We start from the raw sequence: 25,306 nt of genomic DNA, 5'->3' as shown, positions 1-25,306 counted from the left end.
TTCCTGCAGTTTTCACTGTAAAACAGAGTTGGAGCTAGTACTTCAACATAAATATGAATTTAGTGTAGTTTGCTACTGAAAAGAACCTTGGTGTTCCTAAAAAGCTAGGTGAAGGTCGGCTTTCACACAAAATTATATATCAGAAAAGAGTATGTAGAGAGAAGTTCATTCATCTAGCACAAAGGGAACGCTTGCAGGGGAAATTTTACTGTGGTTTCTCAGTCTGTTTCGTAGTGCCGTTTTGAAGTTCCTGCAGTTTTCACTGTAAAATAGATTTGGAGCTAGTACCCCACCATATAAATGTATGCAGTGTAGTTTGTAACTGAAAAGAAATTTTGTGTTCCCAACAAGCCAGGTGTAGGACGGCTTTCACACACAATAATCTCTCAGAACTGAGCATGTGGAGAGACGTTCTTTCATCCAGCACAAATGGATCGGTTTGCAGGAGAAACTTTTAGTGTGGTTTCTCAGTCTGTTTCCTAGTGGCGGTTTGAAGTTCCTGCAGTTTACACTGTAAAACCGAGTTGGATCTAGTACCTCCCCATATATTTGTATGGAGTGTAGTTTGCAACTTAAAAGGAAGTTTGTTTTCCCAGCAAGCTAGGTGAATTACGGCTTTCACACACACTAAATTCTCAGATCTTTGCATGTTGAGAGACGTTCGTTCATCCAGCACAAATGGAATGGTTTGCAAGATAACTTTGACTCTGGTTTCTCAGTCTGTTTCCCAGTGCCGGGTTGAATTTCCTGCAGTTTTCACTGTAAAACCGTGTTGGAGCTAGTACCTACCCATATATATGTATGGTTTGTAATTTGCAACTTAAAAGAAACTGTGTGTTCCCAAAAAGCTAGGTGAAGGACGGATTAAACACACACTTATCTCTCAGAACTGAGCATGTGGAGAGACATTCGTTCATCTAGCACAAATGGTAAAGGTTGCAGAAGAAATTTTACTCTGGTTTCTCAGTCTCTTTCCCAGTGCCGGTTTGAAGTTCCTGCAGTTTTCACTGTAAAAAAGAGTTGGAGCTAGTAACTCCCCATATATATGTATGGTGTGTAGTTTGCAACTGAAAAGAAAATTTGTGTTCCCAAAAAGCTAGGTGAAGGACGGAATTCACACACACTTATCTCTCAGAAATGAGCATGTGGAGAGATGTTCGTTCATCTAGCACTAAAGGAACGGGTTGCAGTAGAAACTTTTATTCTGGGTTCTGTCTCTTTCCTAGTGCCGGTTTGAATTTCGTGCAGTTTTCACTGTAAAACCGTGTTGGAGCTAGTACCTCAACATATATATGAATTTAGTGTAGTTGGCTACAGAAAAGAAACTTGGTGTTCCTAAGAAGCTAGGAGAAAGTCGGCTCTCACACACACTAATCTCTCAGAACTGAGCATGTGGAGAGACATTCGTTCATCTAGCACAAATGGTAAAGGTTGCCGAAGAAATTTTACTCTGGTTTCTCAGTCTCTTTCCCAGTGCCGGTTAGAAGTTCCTTCATTTTTCACTGTAAAACCGAGTTGGAGATCGTACATCAACATATATATGAATTTAGTGTAGTTTGCTACTGAAAGAAAGTTGGTGTTCCTAACAAGCGATGTGAAGTTCGGCTTTCAAGCACTCTTTTATATCAGAACTGATCATGTGTAGAGACGTTCATTCATCTAGCGTAAAGGGAACTGTTTGAAGTGGAAACATTTACTGTGGTTTCTCAGTCTGTTTCCTAGTCCCGGTTTGATGTTCCTGCATTTTTCTGTGTAAAACCTAGTTGGAGATAGTACCTCACCATATATATGTGAGGAGTGTAGTTGGCAACTGAAAAGAAACTTTGTTTTCCCAAAAAGCTTGGTGAAGGACGGCTTTCACACACACTTATGTCTCAGAACTGAGCATGTGGAGAGATGTTCGTTCATCTAGCACTAAAGGAACGGGTTGCAGCAGAAACTTTCATTCTGGGTTCTCAGTCTGTTTCCTAGTGCCGGTTTGAATTTCGTGCAGTTTTCACTGTAAAACCGAGTTGGAGCTAGTACCTCAACATATATATGAATTTAGTGTAGTTGGCTACAGAAAAGAAACTTGGTGTTCCTAAGAAGCTAGGTGAAAGACGGCTCTCACACACACTAATCTGTCAGAACTGAGCATGTGGAGAGGCGTTCGTTCATCCAGCACAAATGGAACGGGTTGCAGGAGCAACTCTTATTCTGGTATCTCAGTCTGTTTCTTACTGCCGGTTTGATGTTCCTGCAGTTTTCACTGTAAAATCGATTTGGAGCTATTACCTCCCCATATATATGTATGGAGTGTAGTTTGCAACTGAAAAGAAACTTTGTGTTCCCAACAAGCTAGGTGAAGTACGGCTTTCAAACACACTTATCTCTCAGAACTGAGCATGTGGAGAAATGTTCGTTCATCCAGCACAAATGGAACGTGTTACAGGAGAAAATTTTATTGTGGTTTCTCAGTCTGTTTCCTAGTTACGGTTTGAAGTTCCTGCAGTTTTCAGTGTAAAACCGAGTTGGAGCTTGTACCTCCCTATTTATATGTATGGAGTGTAGTTTGCAACTTAAAAGGAAGTTTGTTTTCCTAAAAAGCAAGGTGAATGAAGGCTTTAATACACACTAAATTCTCAGATCTTTGCATCTTGAGAGTGGTTCGTTCATCTAGCAAAAATGGAACGGTTTTCAAGATAAAATTTGACTCTGGTTTCTCAGTCTGTTTCCTAGTTTCGGTTTGAAGTTCCTGCAGTTTTCACTGTAAAACCGAGTTGGAGCTAGTACCTCCCCATATATTTGTATGGAGTGTAGTTTGCAACTTAAAAGGAAGTTTGTGTTCCCAACAAGCTAGTTGAATTACGGCTTTCACACAAACTAAATTCTCAGATCTTTGCATCTTGAGAGACGTTCGTCCATTTGGCACAATTGGAATGGATTGCAAGATAAATTTGACTCTGATTTCTCAGTCTGTTTCCTAGTGCCGGTTTGAATTTCCTGCAGTTTTCACTGTAAAACCGAGTTGGACCAAGTACCTCCCCATATATATGTATGGTGTGTAGTTTGCAACACAGAAAATCTTTGTGTTCCCAAGAAGCTAGTGAAGGACGTCTTTCACACACTCTTATCTCTCAGAACTGAGCATGTGGAGAGACGTTCGTTCATCTAGCACTATGGGAACAGGTTGCAGTAGAAACTTTTATTCTCGTTTCTCAGTCTCTTTCCTAGTGCCGGTTTGAAGTTCCTGCAATTTTCACTGTAAAACCGAGTTGGAGCTAGTACCTCCCAATTTATATGTATGCAGTGTTGTTTGCAACTTAAAAGGAAGTTTGTTTTCCTAACAAGCAAGGTGAATTAACGCTTTAACACACACTAAATTCTCAGATCTGTGCATGTTGAGAGAGGTTCGTTCATGTAGCAAAAATGGAGCGGTTTGCAAGATAAAATTTGACTCTGGTTTCTCAGTCTGTTTCCCAGTGCCTGTTTGAATTTCCTGCAGTTTTCACTGTAAACCCATATTGGAGCGAGTACCTCAACATAATTTTGAATTTAGTGTAGTTTGCTTCTGAAAAGAAACTTGGTGTTCCTAACAATTGAGGTGAAAGACGGCTTTCACACACACTTATATATCATAACTGAGCATGTGTAGAGACGTTCATTCATCTAGCACAAAGGGAATGGTTTGCAGGGAAAACTTTTTTGTTGTTTCTGTCTGTTTCCTAGTGTGGGTTTAAAGTTCCTGCAGTTTTCACTGAAAAACCGAGTTGGAGCTAGTACCTCCCCATATATATGTATGGATTGTATTGTGCAACTTAAAACAAACTTTGGGTTCCCAACAAGCTAGTGAAGGACGGCTTTCTCACACTCTTATCTCTCAGAACTGAGCATGTTGGGAGACGTTCGTTCATCTATCACAAATGGAAAAGATTGCAGGAGAAATTTTACTCCGGTTTCTCAATCTGTTTCCCAGTGCCGGTATGAAGTTCCTACAGTTTTCAATGTAAAACCGAGTTGGAGCTAGTACCTCAACATATATATGAATTTAGTGTAGTTTGCTACAGAAAAGAACCTTGGTTTTCCTAACAAGCTAGGTGAAGTACGGCATTCACACACAATTATCTCTCAGAACTGAGCATTTCGGGAGACGTTCTTTCATCCAGCACAAATGGAACGTGTTGCAGGAGAAACTTTTTGTGTGGTTTCTCAGTCTATTTCCTAGTGGCGGTTTGAAGTTCCTGCAGTTTTCACTGTAAAACCGAGTTGGAGCTAGTAACTCCCCATATAATTGTATGGAGTGTAGTTTGCAACTTAAAAGGAAGTTTGTGTTCCCAACAAGCTAGGTGAATTACGGCTTTCACACACACTAAATTCTCAGATTTTGCATCTTGAGAGACGTTCGTTCATCCAGCACAAATGGAATGGTTTGCAAGATAACTTTGACTCTGGTTTCTCAGTCTGTTTCCTAGTGCTGGTTTGAATTTCCTGCAGTTTTCACTGTAAAACCGTGTTGGAGCTAGTACCTACCCATATATATGTATGGTTTGTAATTTGCAACTTAAAAGAAACTGTGTGTTCCCAAAAAGCTAGGTGAAGGACGGATTAAACACACTCTTATCTCTCAGAACTGAGCATGTTGTGAGACGTTCGTTCATCTAGCACAAATGGTAAAGGTTGCAGAAGAAATTTTACTCTGGTTTCTCAGTCTCTTTCCCAGTGCCGGTTTGAAGTTCCTGCAGTTTTCACTGTAAAAAAGAGTTGGAGCTAGTACCTCAACATATATATGAATTTAGTGTAGTTGGCTACAGAAAAGAAACTTGGTGTTCCTAAGAAGCTAGGTGAAAGACGGCTCTCACACACACTAATCTGTCAGAACTGAGCATGTGGAGAGGCGTTCGTTCATCCAGCACAAATGGAACGGGTTGCAGGAGCAACTCTTATTCTGGTATCTCAGTCTGTTTCTTACTGCCGGTTTGATGTTCCTGCAGTTTTCACTGTAAAATCGATTTGGAGCTATTACCTCCCCATATATATGTATGGAGTGTAGTTTGCAACTGAAAAGAAACTTTGTGTTCCCAACAAGCTAGGTGAAGTACGGCTTTCAAACACACTTATCTCTCAGAACTGAGCATGTGGAGAAATGTTCGTTCATCCAGCACAAATGGAACGTGTTACAGGAGAAAATTTTATTGTGGTTTCTCAGTCTGTTTCCTAGTTACGGTTTGAAGTTCCTGCAGTTTTCAGTGTAAAACCGAGTTGGAGCTTGTACCTCCCTATTTATATGTATGGAGTGTAGTTTGCAACTTAAAAGGAAGTTTGTTTTCCTAAAAAGCAAGGTGAATGAAGGCTTTAATACACACTAAATTCTCAGATCTTTGCATCTTGAGAGTGGTTCGTTCATCTAGCAAAAATGGAACGGTTTTCAAGATAAAATTTGACTCTGGTTTCTCAGTCTGTTTCCTAGTTTCGGTTTGAAGTTCCTGCAGTTTTCACTGTAAAACCGAGTTGGAGCTAGTACCTCCCCATATATTTGTATGGAGTGTAGTTTGCAACTTAAAAGGAAGTTTGTGTTCCCAACAAGCTAGTTGAATTACGGCTTTCACACAAACTAAATTCTCAGATCTTTGCATCTTGAGAGACGTTCGTCCATTTGGCACAATTGGAATGGATTGCAAGATAAATTTGACTCTGATTTCTCAGTCTGTTTCCTAGTGCCGGTTTGAATTTCCTGCAGTTTTCACTGTAAAACCGAGTTGGACCAAGTACCTCCCCATATATATGTATGGTGTGTAGTTTGCAACACAGAAAATCTTTGTGTTCCCAAGAAGCTAGTGAAGGACTTTCACACACTCTTATCTCTCAGAACTGAGCATGTGGAGAGACGTTCGTTCATCTAGCACTATGGGAACAGGTTGCAGTAGAAACTTTTATTCTCGTTTCTCAGTCTCTTTCCTAGTGCCGGTTTGAAGTTCCTGCAATTTTCACTGTAAAACCGAGTTGGAGCTAGTACCTCCCAATTTATATGTATGCAGTGTTGTTTGCAACTTAAAAGGAAGTTTGTTTTCCTAACAAGCAAGGTGAATTAACGCTTTAACACACACTAAATTCTCAGATCTGTGCATGTTGAGAGAGGTTCGTTCATGTAGCAAAAATGGAGCGGTTTGCAAGATAAAATTTGACTCTGGTTTCTCAGTCTGTTTCCCAGTGCCTGTTTGAATTTCCTGCAGTTTTCACTGTAAACCCATATTGGAGCGAGTACCTCAACATAATTTTGAATTTAGTGTAGTTTGCTTCTGAAAAGAAACTTGGTGTTCCTAACAATTGAGGTGAAAGACGGCTTTCACACACACTTATATATCATAACTGAGCATGTGTAGAGACGTTCATTCATCTAGCACAAAGGGAATGGTTTGCAGGGAAAACTTTTTTGTTGTTTCTGTCTGTTTCCTAGTGTGGGTTTAAAGTTCCTGCAGTTTTCACTGAAAAACCGAGTTGGAGCTAGTACCTCCCCATATATATGTATGGATTGTATTGTGCAACTTAAAACAAACTTTGGGTTCCCAACAAGCTAGTGAAGGACGGCTTTCTCACACTCTTATCTCTCAGAACTGAGCATGTTGGGAGACGTTCGTTCATCTATCACAAATGGAAAAGATTGCAGGAGAAATTTTACTCCGGTTTCTCAATCTGTTTCCCAGTGCCGGTATGAAGTTCCTACAGTTTTCAATGTAAAACCGAGTTGGAGCTAGTACCTCAACATATATATGAATTTAGTGTAGTTTGCTACAGAAAAGAACCTTGGTTTTCCTAACAAGCTAGGTGAAGTACGGCATTCACACACAATTATCTCTCAGAACTGAGCATTTCGGGAGACGTTCTTTCATCCAGCACAAATGGAACGTGTTGCAGGAGAAACTTTTTGTGTGGTTTCTCAGTCTATTTCCTAGTGGCGGTTTGAAGTTCCTGCAGTTTTCACTGTAAAACCGAGTTGGAGCTAGTAACTCCCCATATAATTGTATGGAGTGTAGTTTGCAACTTAAAAGGAAGTTTGTGTTCCCAACAAGCTAGGTGAATTACGGCTTTCACACACACTAAATTCTCAGATTTTGCATCTTGAGAGACGTTCGTTCATCCAGCACAAATGGAATGGTTTGCAAGATAACTTTGACTCTGGTTTCTCAGTCTGTTTCCTAGTGCTGGTTTGAATTTCCTGCAGTTTTCACTGTAAAACCGTGTTGGAGCTAGTACCTACCCATATATATGTATGGTTTGTAATTTGCAACTTAAAAGAAACTGTGTGTTCCCAAAAAGCTAGGTGAAGGACGGATTAAACACACTCTTATCTCTCAGAACTGAGCATGTTGTGAGACGTTCGTTCATCTAGCACAAATGGTAAAGGTTGCAGAAGAAATTTTACTCTGGTTTCTCAGTCTCTTTCCCAGTGCCGGTTTGAAGTTCCTGCAGTTTTCACTGTAAAAAAGAGTTGGAGCTAGTAACTCCCCATATATATGTATGGTGTGTAGTTTGCAACTGAAAAGAAAATTTGTGTTCCCAAAAAGCTAGGTGAAGGACGGAATTCACACACACTTATCTCTCAGAAATGAGCATGTGGAGAGATGTTCGTTCATCTAGCACTAAAGGAACGGGTTGCAGTAGAAACTTTTATTCTGGGTTCTGTCTCTTTCCTAGTGCCGGTTTGAATTTCGTGCAGTTTTCACTGTAAAACCGTGTTGGAGCTAGTACCTCAACATATATATGAATTTAGTGTAGTTGGCTACAGAAAAGAAACTTGGTGTTCCTAAGAAGCTAGGAGAAAGTCGGCTCTCACACACACTAATCTCTCAGAACTGAGCATGTGGAGAGACATTCGTTCATCTAGCACAAATGGTAAAGGTTGCAGAAGAAATTTTACTCTGGTTTCTCAGTCTCTTTCCCAGTGCCGGTTAGAAGTTCCTTCATTTTTCACTGTAAAACCGAGTTGGAGATCGTACATCAACATATATATGAATTTAGTGTAGTTTGCTACTGAAAGAAAGTTGGTGTTCCTAACAAGCGATGTGAAGTTCGGCTTTCAAGCACTCTTTTATATCAGAACTGATCATGTGTAGAGACGTTCATTCATCTAGCGTAAAGGGAACTGTTTGAAGTGGAAACATTTACTGTGGTTTCTCAGTCTGTTTCCTAGTCCCGGTTTGATGTTCCTGCATTTTTCAGTGTAAAACCTAGTTGGAGATAGTACCTCACCATATATATGTGAGGAGTGTAGTTGGCAACTGAAAAGAAACTTTGTTTTCCCAAAAAGCTTGGTGAAGGACGGCTTTCACACACACTTATGTCTCAGAACTGAGCATGTGGAGAGATGTTCGTTCATCTAGCACTAAAGGAACGGGTTGCAGTAGAAACTTTCATTCTGGGTTCTCAGTCTGTTTCCTAGTGCCGGTTTGAATTTCGTGCAGTTTTCACTGTAAAACCGAGTTGGAGCTAGTACCTCAACATATATATGAATTTAGTGTAGTTGGCTACAGAAAAGAAACTTGGTGTTCCTAAGAAGCTAGGTGAAAGACGGCTCTCACACACACTAATCTGTCAGAACTGAGCATGTGGAGAGGCGTTCGTTCATCCAGCACAAATGGAACGGGTTGCAGGAGCAACTCTTATTCTGGTATCTCAGTCTGTTTCTTACTGCCGGTTTGATGTTCCTGCAGTTTTCACTGTAAAATCGATTTGGAGCTATTACCTCCCCATATATATGTATGGAGTGTAGTTTGCAACTGAAAAGAAACTTTGTGTTCCCAACAAGCTAGGTGAAGTACGGCTTTCAAACACACTTATCTCTCAGAACTGAGCATGTGGAGAAATGTTCGTTCATCCAGCACAAATGGAACGTGTTACAGGAGAAAATTTTATTGTGGTTTCTCAGTCTGTTTCCTAGTTACGGTTTGATGTTCCTGCAGTTTTCAGTGTAAAACCGAGTTGGAGCTTGTACCTCCCCATTTATATGTATGGAGTGTAGTTTGCAACTTAAAAGGAAGTTTGTTTTCCTAAAAAGCAAGGTGAATGAAGGCTTTAATACACACTAAATTCTCAGATCTTTGCATCTTGAGAGTGGTTCGTTCATCTAGCAAAAATGGAACGGTTTTCAAGATAAAATTTGACTCTGGTTTCTCAGTCTGTTTCCTAGTTTCGGTTTGAAGTTCCTGCAGTTTTCACTGTAAAACCGAGTTGGAGCTAGTACCTCCCCATATATTTGTATGGAGTGTAGTTTGCAACTTAAAAGGAAGTTTGTGTTCCCAACAAGCTAGGTGAATTACGGCTTTCACACAAACTAAATTCTCAGATCTTTGCATCTTGAGAGACGTTCGTCCATTTGGCACAATTGGAATGGATTGCAAGATAAATTTGACTCTGATTTCTCAGTCTGTTTCCTAGTGCCGGTTTGAATTTCCTGCAGTTTTCACTGTAAAACCGAGTTGGACCAAGTACCTCCCCATATATATGTATGGTGTGTAGTTTGCAACACAGAAAATCTTTGTGTTCCCAAGAAGCTAGTGAAGGACGTCTTTCACACACTCTTATCTCTCAGAACTGAGCATGTGGAGAGACGTTCGTTCATCTAGCACTATGGGAACAGGTTGCAGTAGAAACTTTTATTCTCGTTTCTCAGTCTCTTTCCTAGTGCCGGTTTGAAGTTCCTGCAATTTTCACTGTAAAACCGAGTTGGAGCTAGTACCTCCCAATTTATATGTATGCAGTGTTGTTTGCAACTTAAAAGGAAGTTTGTTTTCCTAAAAAGCAAGGTGAATGAAGGCTTTAATACACACTAAATTCTCAGATCTTTGCATCTTGAGAGTGGTTCGTTCATCTAGCAAAAATGGAACGGTTTTCAAGATAAAATTTGACTCTGGTTTCTCAGTCTGTTTCCTAGTTTCGGTTTGAAGTTCCTGCAGTTTTCACTGTAAAACCGAGTTGGAGCTAGTACCTCCCCATATATTTGTATGGAGTGTAGTTTGCAACTTAAAAGGAAGTTTGTGTTCCCAACAAGCTAGGTGAATTACGGCTTTCACACAAACTAAATTCTCAGATCTTTGCATCTTGAGAGACGTTCGTCCATTTGGCACAATTGGAATGGATTGCAAGATAAATTTGACTCTGATTTCTCAGTCTGTTTCCTAGTGCCGGTTTGAATTTCCTGCAGTTTTCACTGTAAAACCGAGTTGGACCAAGTACCTCCCCATATATATGTATGGTGTGTAGTTTGCAACACAGAAAATCTTTGTGTTCCCAAGAAGCTAGTGAAGGACGTCTTTCACACACTCTTATCTCTCAGAACTGAGCATGTGGAGAGACGTTCGTTCATCTAGCACTATGGGAACAGGTTGCAGTAGAAACTTTTATTCTCGTTTCTCAGTCTCTTTCCTAGTGCCGGTTTGAAGTTCCTGCAATTTTCACTGTAAAACCGAGTTGGAGCTAGTACCTCCCAATTTATATGTATGCAGTGTTGTTTGCAACTTAAAAGGAAGTTTGTTTTCCTAACAAGCAAGGTGAATTAACGCTTTAACACACACTAAATTCTCAGATCTGTGCATGTTGAGAGAGGTTCGTTCATGTAGCAAAAATGGAGCGGTTTGCAAGATAAAATTTGACTCTGGTTTCTCAGTCTGTTTCCCAGTGCCTGTTTGAATTTCCTGCAGTTTTCACTGTAAACCCATGTTGGAGCGAGTACCTCAACATAATTTTGAATTTAGTGTAGTTTGCTTCTGAAAAGAAACTTGGTGTTCCTAACAATTGAGGTGAAAGACGGCTTTCACACACACTTATATATCATAACTGAGCATGTGTAGAGACGTTCATTCATCTAGCACAAAGGGAATGGTTTGCAGGGAAAACTTTTTTGTTGTTTCTGTCTGTTTCCTAGTGTCGGTTTAAAGTTCCTGCAGTTTTCACTGAAAAACCGAGTTGGAGCTAGTACCTCCCCATATATATGTATGGATTGTATTGTGCAACTTAAAACAAACTTTGGGTTCCCAACAAGCTAGTGAAGGACGGCTTTCTCACACTCTTATCTCTCAGAACTGAGCATGTTGGGAGACGTTCGTTCATCTATCACAAATGGAAAAGATTGCAGGAGAAATTTTACTCCGGTTTCTCAGTCTGTTTCCCAGTGCCGGTATGAAGTTCCTACAGTTTTCAATGTAAAACCGAGTTGGAGCTAGTACCTCAACATATATATGAATTTAGTGTAGTTTGCTACAGAAAAGAACCTTGGTTTTCCTAACAAGCTAGGTGAAGTACGGCATTCACACACAATTATCTCTCAGAACTGAGCATTTCGGGAGACGTTCTTTCATCCAGCACAAATGGAACGTGTTGCAGGAGAAACTTTTTGTGTGGTTTCTCAGTCTATTTCCTAGTGGCGGTTTGAAGTTCCTGCAGTTTTCACTGTAAAACCGAGTTGGAGCTAGTAACTCCCCATATAATTGTATGGAGTGTAGTTTGCAACTTAAAAGGAAGTTTGTGTTCCCAACAAGCTAGGTGAATTACGGCTTTCACACACACTAAATTCTCAGATTTTGCATCTTGAGAGACGTTCGTTCATCCAGCACAAATGGAATGGTTTGCAAGATAACTTTGACTCTGGTTTCTCAGTCTGTTTCCTAGTGCTGGTTTGAATTTCCTGCAGTTTTCACTGTAAAACCGTGTTGGAGCTAGTACCTACCCATATATATGTATGGTTTGTAATTTGCAACTTAAAAGAAACTGTGTGTTCCCAAAAAGCTAGGTGAAGGACGGATTAAACACACTCTTATCTCTCAGAACTGAGCATGTTGTGAGACGTTCGTTCATCTAGCACAAATGGTAAAGGTTGCAGAAGAAATTTTACTCTGGTTTCTCAGTCTCTTTCCCAGTGCCGGTTTGAAGTTCCTGCAGTTTTCACTGTAAAAAAGAGTTGGAGCTAGTAACTCCCCATATATATGTATGGTGTGTAGTTTGCAACTGAAAAGAAAATTTGTGTTCCCAAAAAGCTAGGTGAAGGACGGAATTCACACACACTTATCTCTCAGAAATGAGCATGTGGAGAGATGTTCGTTCATCTAGCACTAAAGGAACGGGTTGCAGTAGAAACTTTTATTCTGGGTTCTGTCTCTTTCCTAGTGCCGGTTTGAATTTCGTGCAGTTTTCACTGTAAAACCGTGTTGGAGCTAGTACCTCAACATATATATGAATTTAGTGTAGTTGGCTACAGAAAAGAAACTTGGTGTTCCTAAGAAGCTAGGAGAAAGTCGGCTCTCACACACACTAATCTCTCAGAACTGAGCATGTGGAGAGACATTCGTTCATCTAGCACAAATGGTAAAGGTTGCAGAAGAAATTTTACTCTGGTTTCTCAGTCTCTTTCCCAGTGCCGGTTAGAAGTTCCTTCATTTTTCACTGTAAAACCGAGTTGGAGATCGTACATCAACATATATATGAATTTAGTGTAGTTTGCTACTGAAAGAAAGTTGTTGTTCCTAACAAGCGATGTGAAGTTCGGCTTTCAAGCACTCTTTTATATCAGAACTGATCATGTGTAGAGACGTTCATTCATCTAGCGTAAAGGGAACTGTTTGAAGTGGAAACATTTACTGTGGTTTCTCAGTCTGTTTCCTAGTCCCGGTTTGATGTTCCTGCATTTTTCAGTGTAAAACCTAGTTGGAGATAGTACCTCACCATATATATGTGAGGAGTGTAGTTGGCAACTGAAAAGAAACTTTGTTTTCCCAAAAAGCTTGGTGAAGGACGGCTTTCACACACACTTATGTCTCAGAACTGAGCATGTGGAGAGATGTTCGTTCATCTAGCACTAAAGGAACGGGTTGCAGTAGAAACTTTCATTCTGGGTTCTCAGTCTGTTTCCTAGTGCCGGTTTGAATTTCGTGCAGTTTTCACTGTAAAACCGAGTTGGAGCTAGTACCTCAACATATATATGAATTTAGTGTAGTTGGCTACAGAAAAGAAACTTGGTGTTCCTAAGAAGCTAGGTGAAAGACGGCTCTCACACACACTAATCTGTCAGAACTGAGCATGTGGAGAGGCGTTCGTTCATCCAGCACAAATGGAACGGGTTGCAGGAGCAACTCTTATTCTGGTATCTCAGTCTGTTTCTTACTGCCGGTTTGATGTTCCTGCAGTTTTCACTGTAAAATCGATTTGGAGCTATTACCTCCCCATATATATGTATGGAGTGTAGTTTGCAACTGAAAAGAAACTTTGTGTTCCCAACAAGCTAGGTGAAGTACGGCTTTCAAACACACTTATCTCTCAGAACTGAGCATGTGGAGAAATGTTCGTTCATCCAGCACAAATGGAACGTGTTACAGGAGAAAATTTTATTGTGGTTTCTCAGTCTGTTTCCTAGTTACGGTTTGAATGTTCCTGCAGTTTTCAGTGTAAAACCGAGTTGGAGCTTGTACCTCCCCATTTATATGTATGGAGTGTAGTTTGCAACTTAAAAGGAAGTTTGTTTTCCTAAAAAGCAAGGTGAATGAAGGCTTTAATACACACTAAATTCTCAGATCTTTGCATCTTGAGAGTGGTTCGTTCATCTAGCAAAAATGGAACGGTTTTCAAGATAAAATTTGACTCTGGTTTCTCAGTCTGTTTCCTAGTTTCGGTTTGAAGTTCCTGCAGTTTTCACTGTAAAACCGAGTTGGAGCTAGTACCTCCCCATATATTTGTATGGAGTGTAGTTTGCAACTTAAAAGGAAGTTTGTGTTCCCAACAAGCTAGGTGAATTACGGCTTTCACACAAACTAAATTCTCAGATCTTTGCATCTTGAGAGACGTTCGTCCATTTGGCACAATTGGAATGGATTGCAAGATAAATTTGACTCTGATTTCTCAGTCTGTTTCCTAGTGCCGGTTTGAATTTCCTGCAGTTTTCACTGTAAAACCGAGTTGGACCAAGTACCTCCCCATATATATGTATGGTGTGTAGTTTGCAACACAGAAAATCTTTGTGTTCCCAAGAAGCTAGTGAAGGACGTCTTTCACACACTCTTATCTCTCAGAACTGAGCATGTGGAGAGACGTTCGTTCATCTAGCACTATGGGAACAGGTTGCAGTAGAAACTTTTATTCTCGTTTCTCAGTCTCTTTCCTAGTGCCGGTTTGAAGTTCCTGCAATTTTCACTGTAAAACCGAGTTGGAGCTAGTACCTCCCAATTTATATGTATGCAGTGTTGTTTGCAACTTAAAAGGAAGTTTGTTTTCCTAACAAGCAAGGTGAATTAACGCTTTAACACACACTAAATTCTCAGATCTGTGCATGTTGAGAGAGGTTCGTTCATGTAGCAAAAATGGAGCGGTTTGCAAGATAAAATTTGACTCTGGTTTCTCAGTCTGTTTCCCAGTGCCTGTTTGAATTTCCTGCAGTTTTCACTGTAAACCCATGTTGGAGCGAGTACCTCAACATAATTTTGAATTTAGTGTAGTTTGCTTCTGAAAAGAAACTTGGTGTTCCTAACAATTGAGGTGAAAGACGGCTTTCACACACACTTATATATCATAACTGAGCATGTGTAGAGACGTTCATTCATCTAGCACAAAGGGAATGGTTTGCAGGGAAAACTTTTTTGTTGTTTCTGTCTGTTTCCTAGTGTGGGTTTAAAGTTCCTGCAGTTTTCACTGAAAAACCGAGTTGGAGCTAGTACCTCCCCATATATATGTATGGATTGTATTGTGCAACTTAAAACAAACTTTGGGTTCCCAACAAGCTAGTGAAGGACGGCTTTCTCACACTCTTATCTCTCAGAACTGAGCATGTTGGGAGACGTTCGTTCATCTATCACAAATGGAAAAGATTGCAGGAGAAATTTTACTCCGGTTTCTCAGTCTGTTTCCCAGTGCCGGTATGAAGTTCCTACAGTTTTCAATGTAAAACCGAGTTGGAGCTAGTACCTCAACATATATATGAATTTAGTGTAGTTTGCTACAGAAAAGAACCTTGGTTTTCCTAACAAGCTAGGTGAAGTACGGCATTCACACACAATTATCTCTCAGAACTGAGCATTTCGGGAGACGTTCTTTCATCCAGCACAAATGGAACGTGTTGCAGGAGAAACTTTTTGTGTGGTTTCTCAGTCTATTTCCTAGTGGCGGTTTGAAGTTCCTGCAGTTTTCACTGTAAAACCGAGTTGGAGCTAGTAACTCCCCATATAATTGTATGGAGTGTAGTTTGCAACTTAAAAGGAAGTTTGTGTTCCCAACAAGCTAGGTGAATTACGGCTTTCACACACACTAAATTCTCAGATTTTGCATCTTGAGAGACGTTCGTTCATCCAGCACAAATGGAATGGTTTGCAAGATAACTTTGACTCTGGTTTCTCAGTCTGTTTCCTAGTGCTGGTTTGAATTTCCTGCAGTTTTCACTGTAAAACCGTGTTGGAGCTAGTACCTACCCATATATATGTATGGTTTGTAATTTGCAACTTAAAAGAAACTGTGTGTTCCCAAAAAGCTAGGTGAAGGACGGATTAAACACACTCTTATCTCTCAGAACTGAGCATGTTGTGAGACGTTCGTTCATCTAGCACAAATGGTAAAGGTTGCAGAAGAAATTTTACTCTGGTTTCTCAGTCTCTTTCCCAGTGCCGGTTTGAAGTTCCTGCAGTTTTCACTGTAAAAAAGAGTTGGAGCTAGTAACTCCCCATATATATGTATGGTGTGTAGTTTGCAACTGAAAAGAAAATTTGTGTTCCCAAAAAGCTAGGTGAAGGACGGAATTCACACACACTTATCTCTCAGAAATGAGCATGTGGAGAGATGTTCGTTCATCTAGCACTAAAGGAACGGGTTGCAGTAGAAACTTTTATTCTGGGTTCTGTCTCTTTCCTAGTGCCGGTTTGAATTTCGTGCAGTTTTCACTGTAAAACCGTGTTGGAGCTAGTACCTCAACATATATATGAATTTAGTGTAGTTGGCTACAGAAAAGAAACTTGGTGTTCCTAAGAAGCTAGGAGAAAGTCGGCTCTCACACACACTAATCTCTCAGAACTGAGCATGTGGAGAGACATTCGTTCATCTAGCACAAATGGTAAAGGTTGCAGAAGAAATTTTACTCTGGTTTCTCAGTCTCTTTCCCAGTGCCGGTTAGAAGTTCCTTCATTTTTCACTGTAAAACCGAGTTGGAGATCGTACATCAACATATATATGAATTTAGTGTAGTTTGCTACTGAAAGAAAGTTGTTGTTCCTAACAAGCGATGTGAAGTTCGGCTTTCAAGCACTCTTTTATATCAGAACTGATCATGTGTAGAGACGTTCATTCATCTAGCGTAAAGGGAACTGTTTGAAGTGGAAACATTTACTGTGGTTTCTCAGTCTGTTTCCTAGTCCCGGTTTGATGTTCCTGCATTTTTCAGTGTAAAACCTAGTTGGAGATAGTACCTCACCATATATATGTGAGGAGTGTAGTTGGCAACTGAAAAGAAACTTTGTTTTCCCAAAAAGCTTGGTGAAGGACGGCTTTCACACACACTTATGTCTCAGAACTGAGCATGTGGAGAGATGTTCGTTCATCTAGCACTAAAGGAACGGGTTGCAGTAGAAACTTTCATTCTGGGTTCTCAGTCTGTTTCCTAGTGCCGGTTTGAATTTCGTGCAGTTTTCACTGTAAAACCGAGTTGGAGCTAGTACCTCAACATATATATGAATTTAGTGTAGTTGGCTACAGAAAAGAAACTTGGTGTTCCTAAGAAGCTAGGTGAAAGACGGCTCTCACACACACTAATCTGTCAGAACTGAGCATGTGGAGAGGCGTTCGTTCATCCAGCACAAATGGAACGGGTTGCAGGAGCAACTCTTATTCTGGTATCTCAGTCTGTTTCTTACTGCCGGTTTGATGTTCCTGCAGTTTTCACTGTAAAATCGATTTGGAGCTATTACCTCCCCATATATATGTATGGAGTGTAGTTTGCAACTGAAAAGAAACTTTGTGTTCCCAACAAGCTAGGTGAAGTACGGCTTTCAAACACACTTATCTCTCAGAACTGAGCATGTGGAGAAATGTTCGTTCATCCAGCACAAATGGAACGTGTTACAGGAGAAAATTTTATTGTGGTTTCTCAGTCTGTTTCCTAGTTACGGTTTGAAGTTCCTGCAGTTTTCAGTGTAAAACCGAGTTGGAGCTTGTACCTCCCTATTTATATGTATGGAGTGTAGTTTGCAACTTAAAAGGAAGTTTGTTTTCCTAAAAAGCAAGGTGAATGAAGGCTTTAATACACACTAAATTCTCAGATCTTTGCATCTTGAGAGTGGTTCGTTCATCTAGCAAAAATGGAACGGTTTTCAAGATAAAATTTGACTCTGGTTTCTCAGTCTGTTTCCTAGTTTCGGTTTGAAGTTCCTGCAGTTTTCACTGTAAAACCGAGTTGGAGCTAGTACCTCCCCATATATTTGTATGGAGTGTAGTTTGCAACTTAAAAGGAAGTTTGTGTTCCCAACAAGCTAGGTGAATTACGGCTTTCACACAAACTAAATTCTCAGATCTTTGCATCTTGAGAGACGTTCGTCCATTTGGCACAATTGGAATGGATTGCAAGATAAATTTGACTCTGATTTCTCAGTCTGTTTCCTAGTGCCGGTTTGAATTTCCTGCAGTTTTCACTGTAAAACCGAGTTGGACCAAGTACCTCCCCATATATATGTATGGTGTGTAGTTTGCAACACAGAAAATCTTTGTGTTCCCAAGAAGCTAGTGAAGGACGTCTTTCACACACTCTTATCTCTCAGAACTGAGCATGTGGAGAGACGTTCGTTCATCTAGCACTATGGGAACAGGTTGCAGTAGAAACTTTTATTCTCGTTTCTCAGTCTCTTTCCTAGTGCCGGTTTGAAGTTCCTGCAATTTTCACTGTAAAACCGAGTTGGAGCTAGTACCTCCCAATTTATATGTATGCAGTGTTGTTTGCAACTTAAAAGGAAGTTTGTTTTCCTAACAAGCAAGGTGAATTAACGCTTTAACACACACTAAATTCTCAGATCTGTGCATGTTGAGAGAGGTTCGTTCATGTAGCAAAAATGGAGCGGTTTGCAAGATAAAATTTGACTCTGGTTTCTCAGTCTGTTTCCCAGTGCCTGTTTGAATTTCCTGCAGTTTTCACTGTAAACCCATGTTGGAGCGAGTACCTCAACATAATTTTGAATTTAGTGTAGTTTGCTTCTGAAAAGAAACTTGGTGTTCCTAACAATTGAGGTGAAAGACGGCTTTCACACACACTTATATATCATAACTGAGCATGTGTAGAGACGTTCATTCATCTAGCACAAAGGGAATGGTTTGCAGGGAAAACTTTTTTGTTGTTTCTGTCTGTTTCCTAGTGTGGGTTTAAAGTTCCTGCAGTTTTCACTGAAAAACCGAGTTGGAGCTAGTACCTCCCCATATATATGTATGGATTGTATTGTGCAACTTAAAACAAACTTTGGGTTCCCAACAAGCTAGTGAAGGACGGCTTTCTCACACTCTTATCTCTCAGAACTGAGCATGTTGGGAGACGTTCGTTCATCTATCACAAATGGAAAAGATTGCAGGAGAAATTTTACTCCGGTTTCTCAGTCTGTTTCCCAGTGCCGGTATGAAGTTCCTACAGTTTTCAATGTAAAACCGAGTTGGAGCTAGTACCTCAACATATATATGAATTTAGTGTAGTTTGCTACAGAAAAGAACCTTGGTTTTCCTAACAAGCTAGGTGAAGTACGGCATTCACACACAATTATCTCTCAGAACTGAGCATTTCGGGAGACGTTCTTTCATCCAGCACAAATGGAACGTGTTGCAGGAGAAACTTTTTGTGTGGTTTCTCAGTCTATTTCCTAGTGGCGGTTTGAAGTTCCTGCAGTTTTCACTGTAAAACCGAGTTGGAGCTAGTAACTCCCCATATAATTGTATGGAGTGTAGTTTGCAACTTAAAAGGAAGTTTGTGTTCCCAACAAGCTAGGTGAATTACGGCTTTCACACACACTAAATTCTCAGATTTTGCATCTTGAGAGACGTTCGTTCATCCAGCACAAATGGAATGGTTTGCAAGATAACTTTGACTCTGGTTTCTCAGTCTGTTTCCTAGTGCTGGTTTGAATTTCCTGCAGTTTTCACTGTAAAACCGTGTTGGAGCTAGTACCTACCCATATATATGTATGGTTTGTAATTTGCAACTTAAAAGAAACTGTGTGTTCCCAAAAAGCTAGGTGAAGGACGGATTAAACACACTCTTATCTCTCAGAACTGAGCATGTTGTGAGACGTTCGTTCATCTAGCACAAATGGTAAAGGTTGCAGAAGAAATTTTACTCTGGTTTCTCAGTCTCTTTCCCAGTGCCGGTTTGAAGTTCCTGCAGTTTTCACTGTAAAAAAGAGTTGGAGCTAGTAACTCCCCATATATATGTATGGTGTGTAGTTTGCAACTGAAAAGAAAATTTGTGTTCCCAAAAAGCTAGGTGAAGGACGGAATTCACACACACTTATCTCTCAGAAATGAGCATGTGGAGAGATGTTCGTTCATCTAGCACTAAAGGAACGGGTTGCAGTAGAAACTTTTATTCTGGGTTCTGTCTCTTTCCTAGTGCCGGTTTGAATTTCGTGCAGTTTTCACTGTAAAACCGTGTTGGAGCTAGTACCTCAACATATATATGAATTTAGTGTAGTTGGCTACAGAAAAGAAACTTGGTGTTCCTAAGAAGCTAGGAGAAAGTCGGCTCTCACACACACTAATCTCTCAGAACTGAGCATGTGGAGAGACATTCGTTCATCTAGCACAAATGGTAAAGGTTGCAGAAGAAATTTTACTCTGGTTTCTCAGTCTCTTTCCCAGTGCCGGTTAGAAGTTCCTTCATTTTTCACTGTAAAACCGAGTTGGAGATCGTACATCAACATATATATGAATTTAGTGTAGTTTGCTACTGAAAGAAAGTTGTTGTTCCTAACAAGCGATGTGAAGTTCGGCTTTCAAGCACTCTTTTATATCAGAACTGATCATGTGTAGAGACGTTCATTCATCTAGCGTAAAGGGAACTGTTTGAAGTGGAAACATTTACTGTGGTTTCTCAGTCTGTTTCCTAGTCCCGGTTTGATGTTCCTGCATTTTTCAGTGTAAAACCTAGTTGGAGATAGTACCTCACCATATATATGTGAGGAGTGTAGTTGGCAACTGAAAAGAAACTTTGTTTTCCCAAAAAGCTTGGTGAAGGACGGCTTTCACACACACTTATGTCTCAGAACTGAGCATGTGGAGAGATGTTCGTTCATCTAGCACTAAAGGAACGGGTTGCAGTAGAAACTTTCATTCTGGGTTCTCAGTCTGTTTCCTAGTGCCGGTTTGAATTTCGTGCAGTTTTCACTGTAAAACCGAGTTGGAGCTAGTACCTCAACATATATATGAATTTAGTGTAGTTGGCTACAGAAAAGAAACTTGGTGTTCCTAAGAAGCTAGGTGAAAGACGGCTCTCACACACACTAATCTGTCAGAACTGAGCATGTGGAGAGGCGTTCGTTCATCCAGCACAAATGGAACGGGTTGCAGGAGCAACTCTTATTCTGGTATCTCAGTCTGTTTCTTACTGCCGGTTTGATGTTCCTGCAGTTTTCACTGTAAAATCGATTTGGAGCTATTACCTCCCCATATATATGTATGGAGTGTAGTTTGCAACTGAAAAGAAACTTTGTGTTCCCAACAAGCTAGGTGAAGTACGGCTTTCAAACACACTTATCTCTCAGAACTGAGCATGTGGAGAAATGTTCGTTCATCCAGCACAAATGGAACGTGTTACAGGAGAAAATTTTATTGTGGTTTCTCAGTCTGTTTCCTAGTTACGGTTTGAAGTTCCTGCAGTTTTCAGTGTAAAACCGAGTTGGAGCTTGTACCTCCCTATTTATATGTATGGAGTGTAGTTTGCAACTTAAAAGGAAGTTTGTTTTCCTAAAAAGCAAGGTGAATGAAGGCTTTAATACACACTAAATTCTCAGATCTTTGCATCTTGAGAGTGGTTCGTTCATCTAGCAAAAATGGAACGGTTTTCAAGATAAAATTTGACTCTGGTTTCTCAGTCTGTTTCCTAGTTTCGGTTTGAAGTTCCTGCAGTTTTCACTGTAAAACCGAGTTGGAGCTAGTACCTCCCCATATATTTGTATGGAGTGTAGTTTGCAACTTAAAAGGAAGTTTGTGTTCCCAACAAGCTAGGTGAATTACGGCTTTCACACAAACTAAATTCTCAGATCTTTGCATCTTGAGAGACGTTCGTCCATTTGGCACAATTGGAATGGATTGCAAGATAAATTTGACTCTGATTTCTCAGTCTGTTTCCTAGTGCCGGTTTGAATTTCCTGCAGTTTTCACTGTAAAACCGAGTTGGACCAAGTACCTCCCCATATATATGTATGGTGTGTAGTTTGCAACACAGAAAATCTTTGTGTTCCCAAGAAGCTAGTGAAGGACGTCTTTCACACACTCTTATCTCTCAGAACTGAGCATGTGGAGAGACGTTCGTTCATCTAGCACTATGGGAACAGGTTGCAGTAGAAACTTTTATTCTCGTTTCTCAGTCTCTTTCCTAGTGCCGGTTTGAAGTTCCTGCAATTTTCACTGTAAAACCGAGTTGGAGCTAGTACCTCCCAATTTATATGTATGCAGTGTTGTTTGCAACTTAAAAGGAAGTTTGTTTTCCTAACAAGCAAGGTGAATTAACGCTTTAACACACACTAAATTCTCAGATCTGTGCATGTTGAGAGAGGTTCGTTCATGTAGCAAAAATGGAGCGGTTTGCAAGATAAAATTTGACTCTGGTTTCTCAGTCTGTTTCCCAGTGCCTGTTTGAATTTCCTGCAGTTTTCACTGTAAACCCATGTTGGAGCGAGTACCTCAACATAATTTTGAATTTAGTGTAGTTTGCTTCTGAAAAGAAACTTGGTGTTCCTAACAATTGAGGTGAAAGACGGCTTTCACACACACTTATATATCATAACTGAGCATGTGTAGAGACGTTCATTCATCTAGCACAAAGGGAATGGTTTGCAGGGAAAACTTTTTTGTTGTTTCTGTCTGTTTCCTAGTGTGGGTTTAAAGTTCCTGCAGTTTTCACTGAAAAACCGAGTTGGAGCTAGTACCTCCCCATATATATGTATGGATTGTATTGTGCAACTTAAAACAAACTTTGGGTTCCCAACAAGCTAGTGAAGGACGGCTTTCTCACACTCTTATCTCTCAGAACTGAGCATGTTGGGAGACGTTCGTTCATCTATCACAAATGGAAAAGATTGCAGGAGAAATTTTACTCCGGTTTCTCAGTCTGTTTCCCAGTGCCGGTATGAAGTTCCTACAGTTTTCAATGTAAAACCGAGTTGGAGCTAGTACCTCAACATATATATGAATTTAGTGTAGTTTGCTACAGAAAAGAACCTTGGTTTTCCTAACAAGCTAGGTGAAGTACGGCATTCACACACAATTATCTCTCAGAACTGAGCATTTCGGGAGACGTTCTTTCATCCAGCACAAATGGAACGTGTTGCAGGAGAAACTTTTTGTGTGGTTTCTCAGTCTATTTCCTAGTGGCGGTTTGAAGTTCCTGCAGTTTTCACTGTAAAACCGAGTTGGAGCTAGTAACTCCCCATATAATTGTATGGAGTGTAGTTTGCAACTTAAAAGGAAGTTTGTGTTCCCAACAAGCTAGGTGAATTACGGCTTTCACACACACTAAATTCTCAGATTTTGCATCTTGAGAGACGTTCGTTCATCCAGCACAAATGGAATGGTTTGCAAGATAACTTTGACTCTGGTTTCTCAGTCTGTTTCCTAGTGCCGGTTTGAATTTCCTGCAGTTTTCACTGTAAAACCGTGTTGGAGCTAGTACCTACCCATATATATGTATGGTTTGTAATTTGCAACTTAAAAGAAACTGTGTGTTCCCAAAAAGCTAGGTGAAGGACGGATTAAACACACTCTTATCTCTCAGAACTGAGCATGTTGTGAGACGTTCGTTCATCTAGCACAAATGGTAAAGTTTGCAGAAGAAATTTTACTCTGGTTTCTCAGTCTCTTTCCCAGTGCCGGTTTGAAGTTCCTGCAGTTTTCACTGTAAAAAAGAGTTGGAGCTAGTAACTCCCCATATATATGTTTGTGTAGTTTGCTATGAAAAAATTGTGTTCCAAAAAGCTAGGTGAAGGACGGCTTTCAACACACTTATCTCTCAGAACTGAGCATGTGTAGAGCGTTCGTTCATCTAGCACTAAAGGGAACGGTTTGAAGTGGAAACATTTACTGTGGTTTCTCAGTCTGTTTCCTAGTGCCGGTTTGAATTTCTGCAGTTTTCATGTAAAACCTAGTTGGAGCTAGTACCTCACATATATTAGAGGAGTGTAGTTGGCAACTGAAAAGAAACTTGTTTCCAAAGCTGGTGAAGGACGGATTTCACACACACTTATCTCTCAGAAATGAGCATGTGGAGAGATGTTCGTTCATCTAGCACTAAAGGAACGGGTTGCAGTAGAAACTTTTATTCTGGGTTCTGTCTGTTTCCTAGTGCCGGTTTGAATTTCGTGCAGTTTTCACTGTAAAACCGAGTTGGAGCTAGTACTTCAACATATATATGAATTTAGTGTAGTTGGCTACAGGAAAGAAACTTGGTGTTCCTAAGAAGCTAGGAGAAATACGGCTCTCACACACACTAATCTCTCAGAACTGAGCATGTGGAGTGGCGTTCGTTCATCCAGCACAAATGGAACGGGTTGCAGGAGCAACTTTTATTCTGGTATCTCAGGCTGTTTCTTACTGCCGGTTTGATGTTCCTGCAGTTTTCACTGTAAAATCGATTTGGAGCTATTACCTCCCCATATATATGTATGGAGTTTAGTTTCCAACTGAAAAGAAACTTTGTGTTCCCAACAATCTAGGTGAAATACGGCTTTCACACACACTTATCTCTCAGAACTGAGCATGTGGAGAAATGTTCGTTCATCTAGCACAAATGGTACTGGTTTCAGGAGAAAATTTTATTGTGGTTCCTCCGTCTGTTTCCTACTGCCGGTTTGAAGTTCCTGCAGTTTTCACTGTAAAACCGAGTTGGAACTAGTACCACAACATATATATGTATTTATTGTAGTTTGCTACTCAAAAGAACCTTGGTGTTCCTAACAAGCTATTTGAAGGACGGCTTTCAAACACACTTATATATCAGAACTGAGCATGTGTAGAGACGTTCTTTCATCCAGCACAAAAGGATCTAGTGGCAGGGAAAATTTTACTGTGGTTTCTCAGAATTTTTCCTAGTGGCGGTTTGAAGTTCTTGCAGTTTTCACTTTAAAAACTAGTTGGAGCTAGTACCAGCACATATATATCTATGGAGTGTATTTTGCAACTTAAAAGAAACTTTATGTTCACAAGAAGCTAGTGAAGGAATGCTTTCACACACACTTATCTCTCAGAACTGATCATGTGGAGAGACGTTCGTTCATATATTAAAAATGGAAAAGTATGCAGGAGAAATTTTATTCTGGTTTCTCAGTCTGTTTCCCAGTGCCGGTTTGAAGTTCCTGCAGTTATCACTGTAAAACCGAGTTGGAGCTGGTATCTTCCCATATATACGTATGGATTGTAGTTTGAAAATGAAAAGAAACGTTGTGTTCCCAAGAAGCTAGTGAAGGACGGCTTTCATACAGACTCATCTCTCACAAATGAGCATGTGGGAGACGTTCGTTCATCTAGCACAAATGGAACGGTTGCAAGGGAAACTTTAGTGTGGTTTCTCAGTGTGTTTCCTAGTGGCGGATTGATGTCCCTGCAGTTTTCACAGTAAAACCGAGTTGGAGCTAGTACCTCCCCATATATATTTAAGGAGTGTAGTTTGCAACTTAAAAGGAAGTATGTGATCCCAACATGCATGGTGAATTACGGCTTTCATACACACTTCATCCTCAGATCTTTGCATCTTGAGAGACATTCGTTCATCTAGCAAAAATGGAACGGTTTGCTAGATAAACTATGAATCTGGTTTCTCAGTCTATTTCCTACTGCCAGTTTGAAGTTCCTGCAGTTTTCACTGTAAAACCGAGTTGGAGCTAGTACTTCAACATATATATGAATTTAGTGTAGTTTGCTACTGAATAGAACCTTGGTATTCCTAAAAAGCTAGGTGAAGGTCGGCTTTCACACAAACTTATATATCAGAAATTAGTATGTAGGGAGAAGTTCATTCATCTAGCACAAAGGGAACGCTTGCAGGGGAAATTTAACTGTGGTTTCTCAGTCTGATTCCTAGTGCCAGTTTGAAGTTAATGCAGTTTTCACTGTTAAATCGATTTGGAGC

The sequence above is a fragment of the Camelus ferus genome, chromosome 36 (assembly GCF_009834535.1).
Source record: "Camelus ferus isolate YT-003-E chromosome 36, BCGSAC_Cfer_1.0, whole genome shotgun sequence".
NCBI classification, from domain to species: Eukaryota; Metazoa; Chordata; class Mammalia; order Artiodactyla; family Camelidae; genus Camelus; species Camelus ferus.
The sequence above is the reverse complement of the archived record's forward strand: the minus strand, read 5'-3'. Positions refer to the sequence as shown.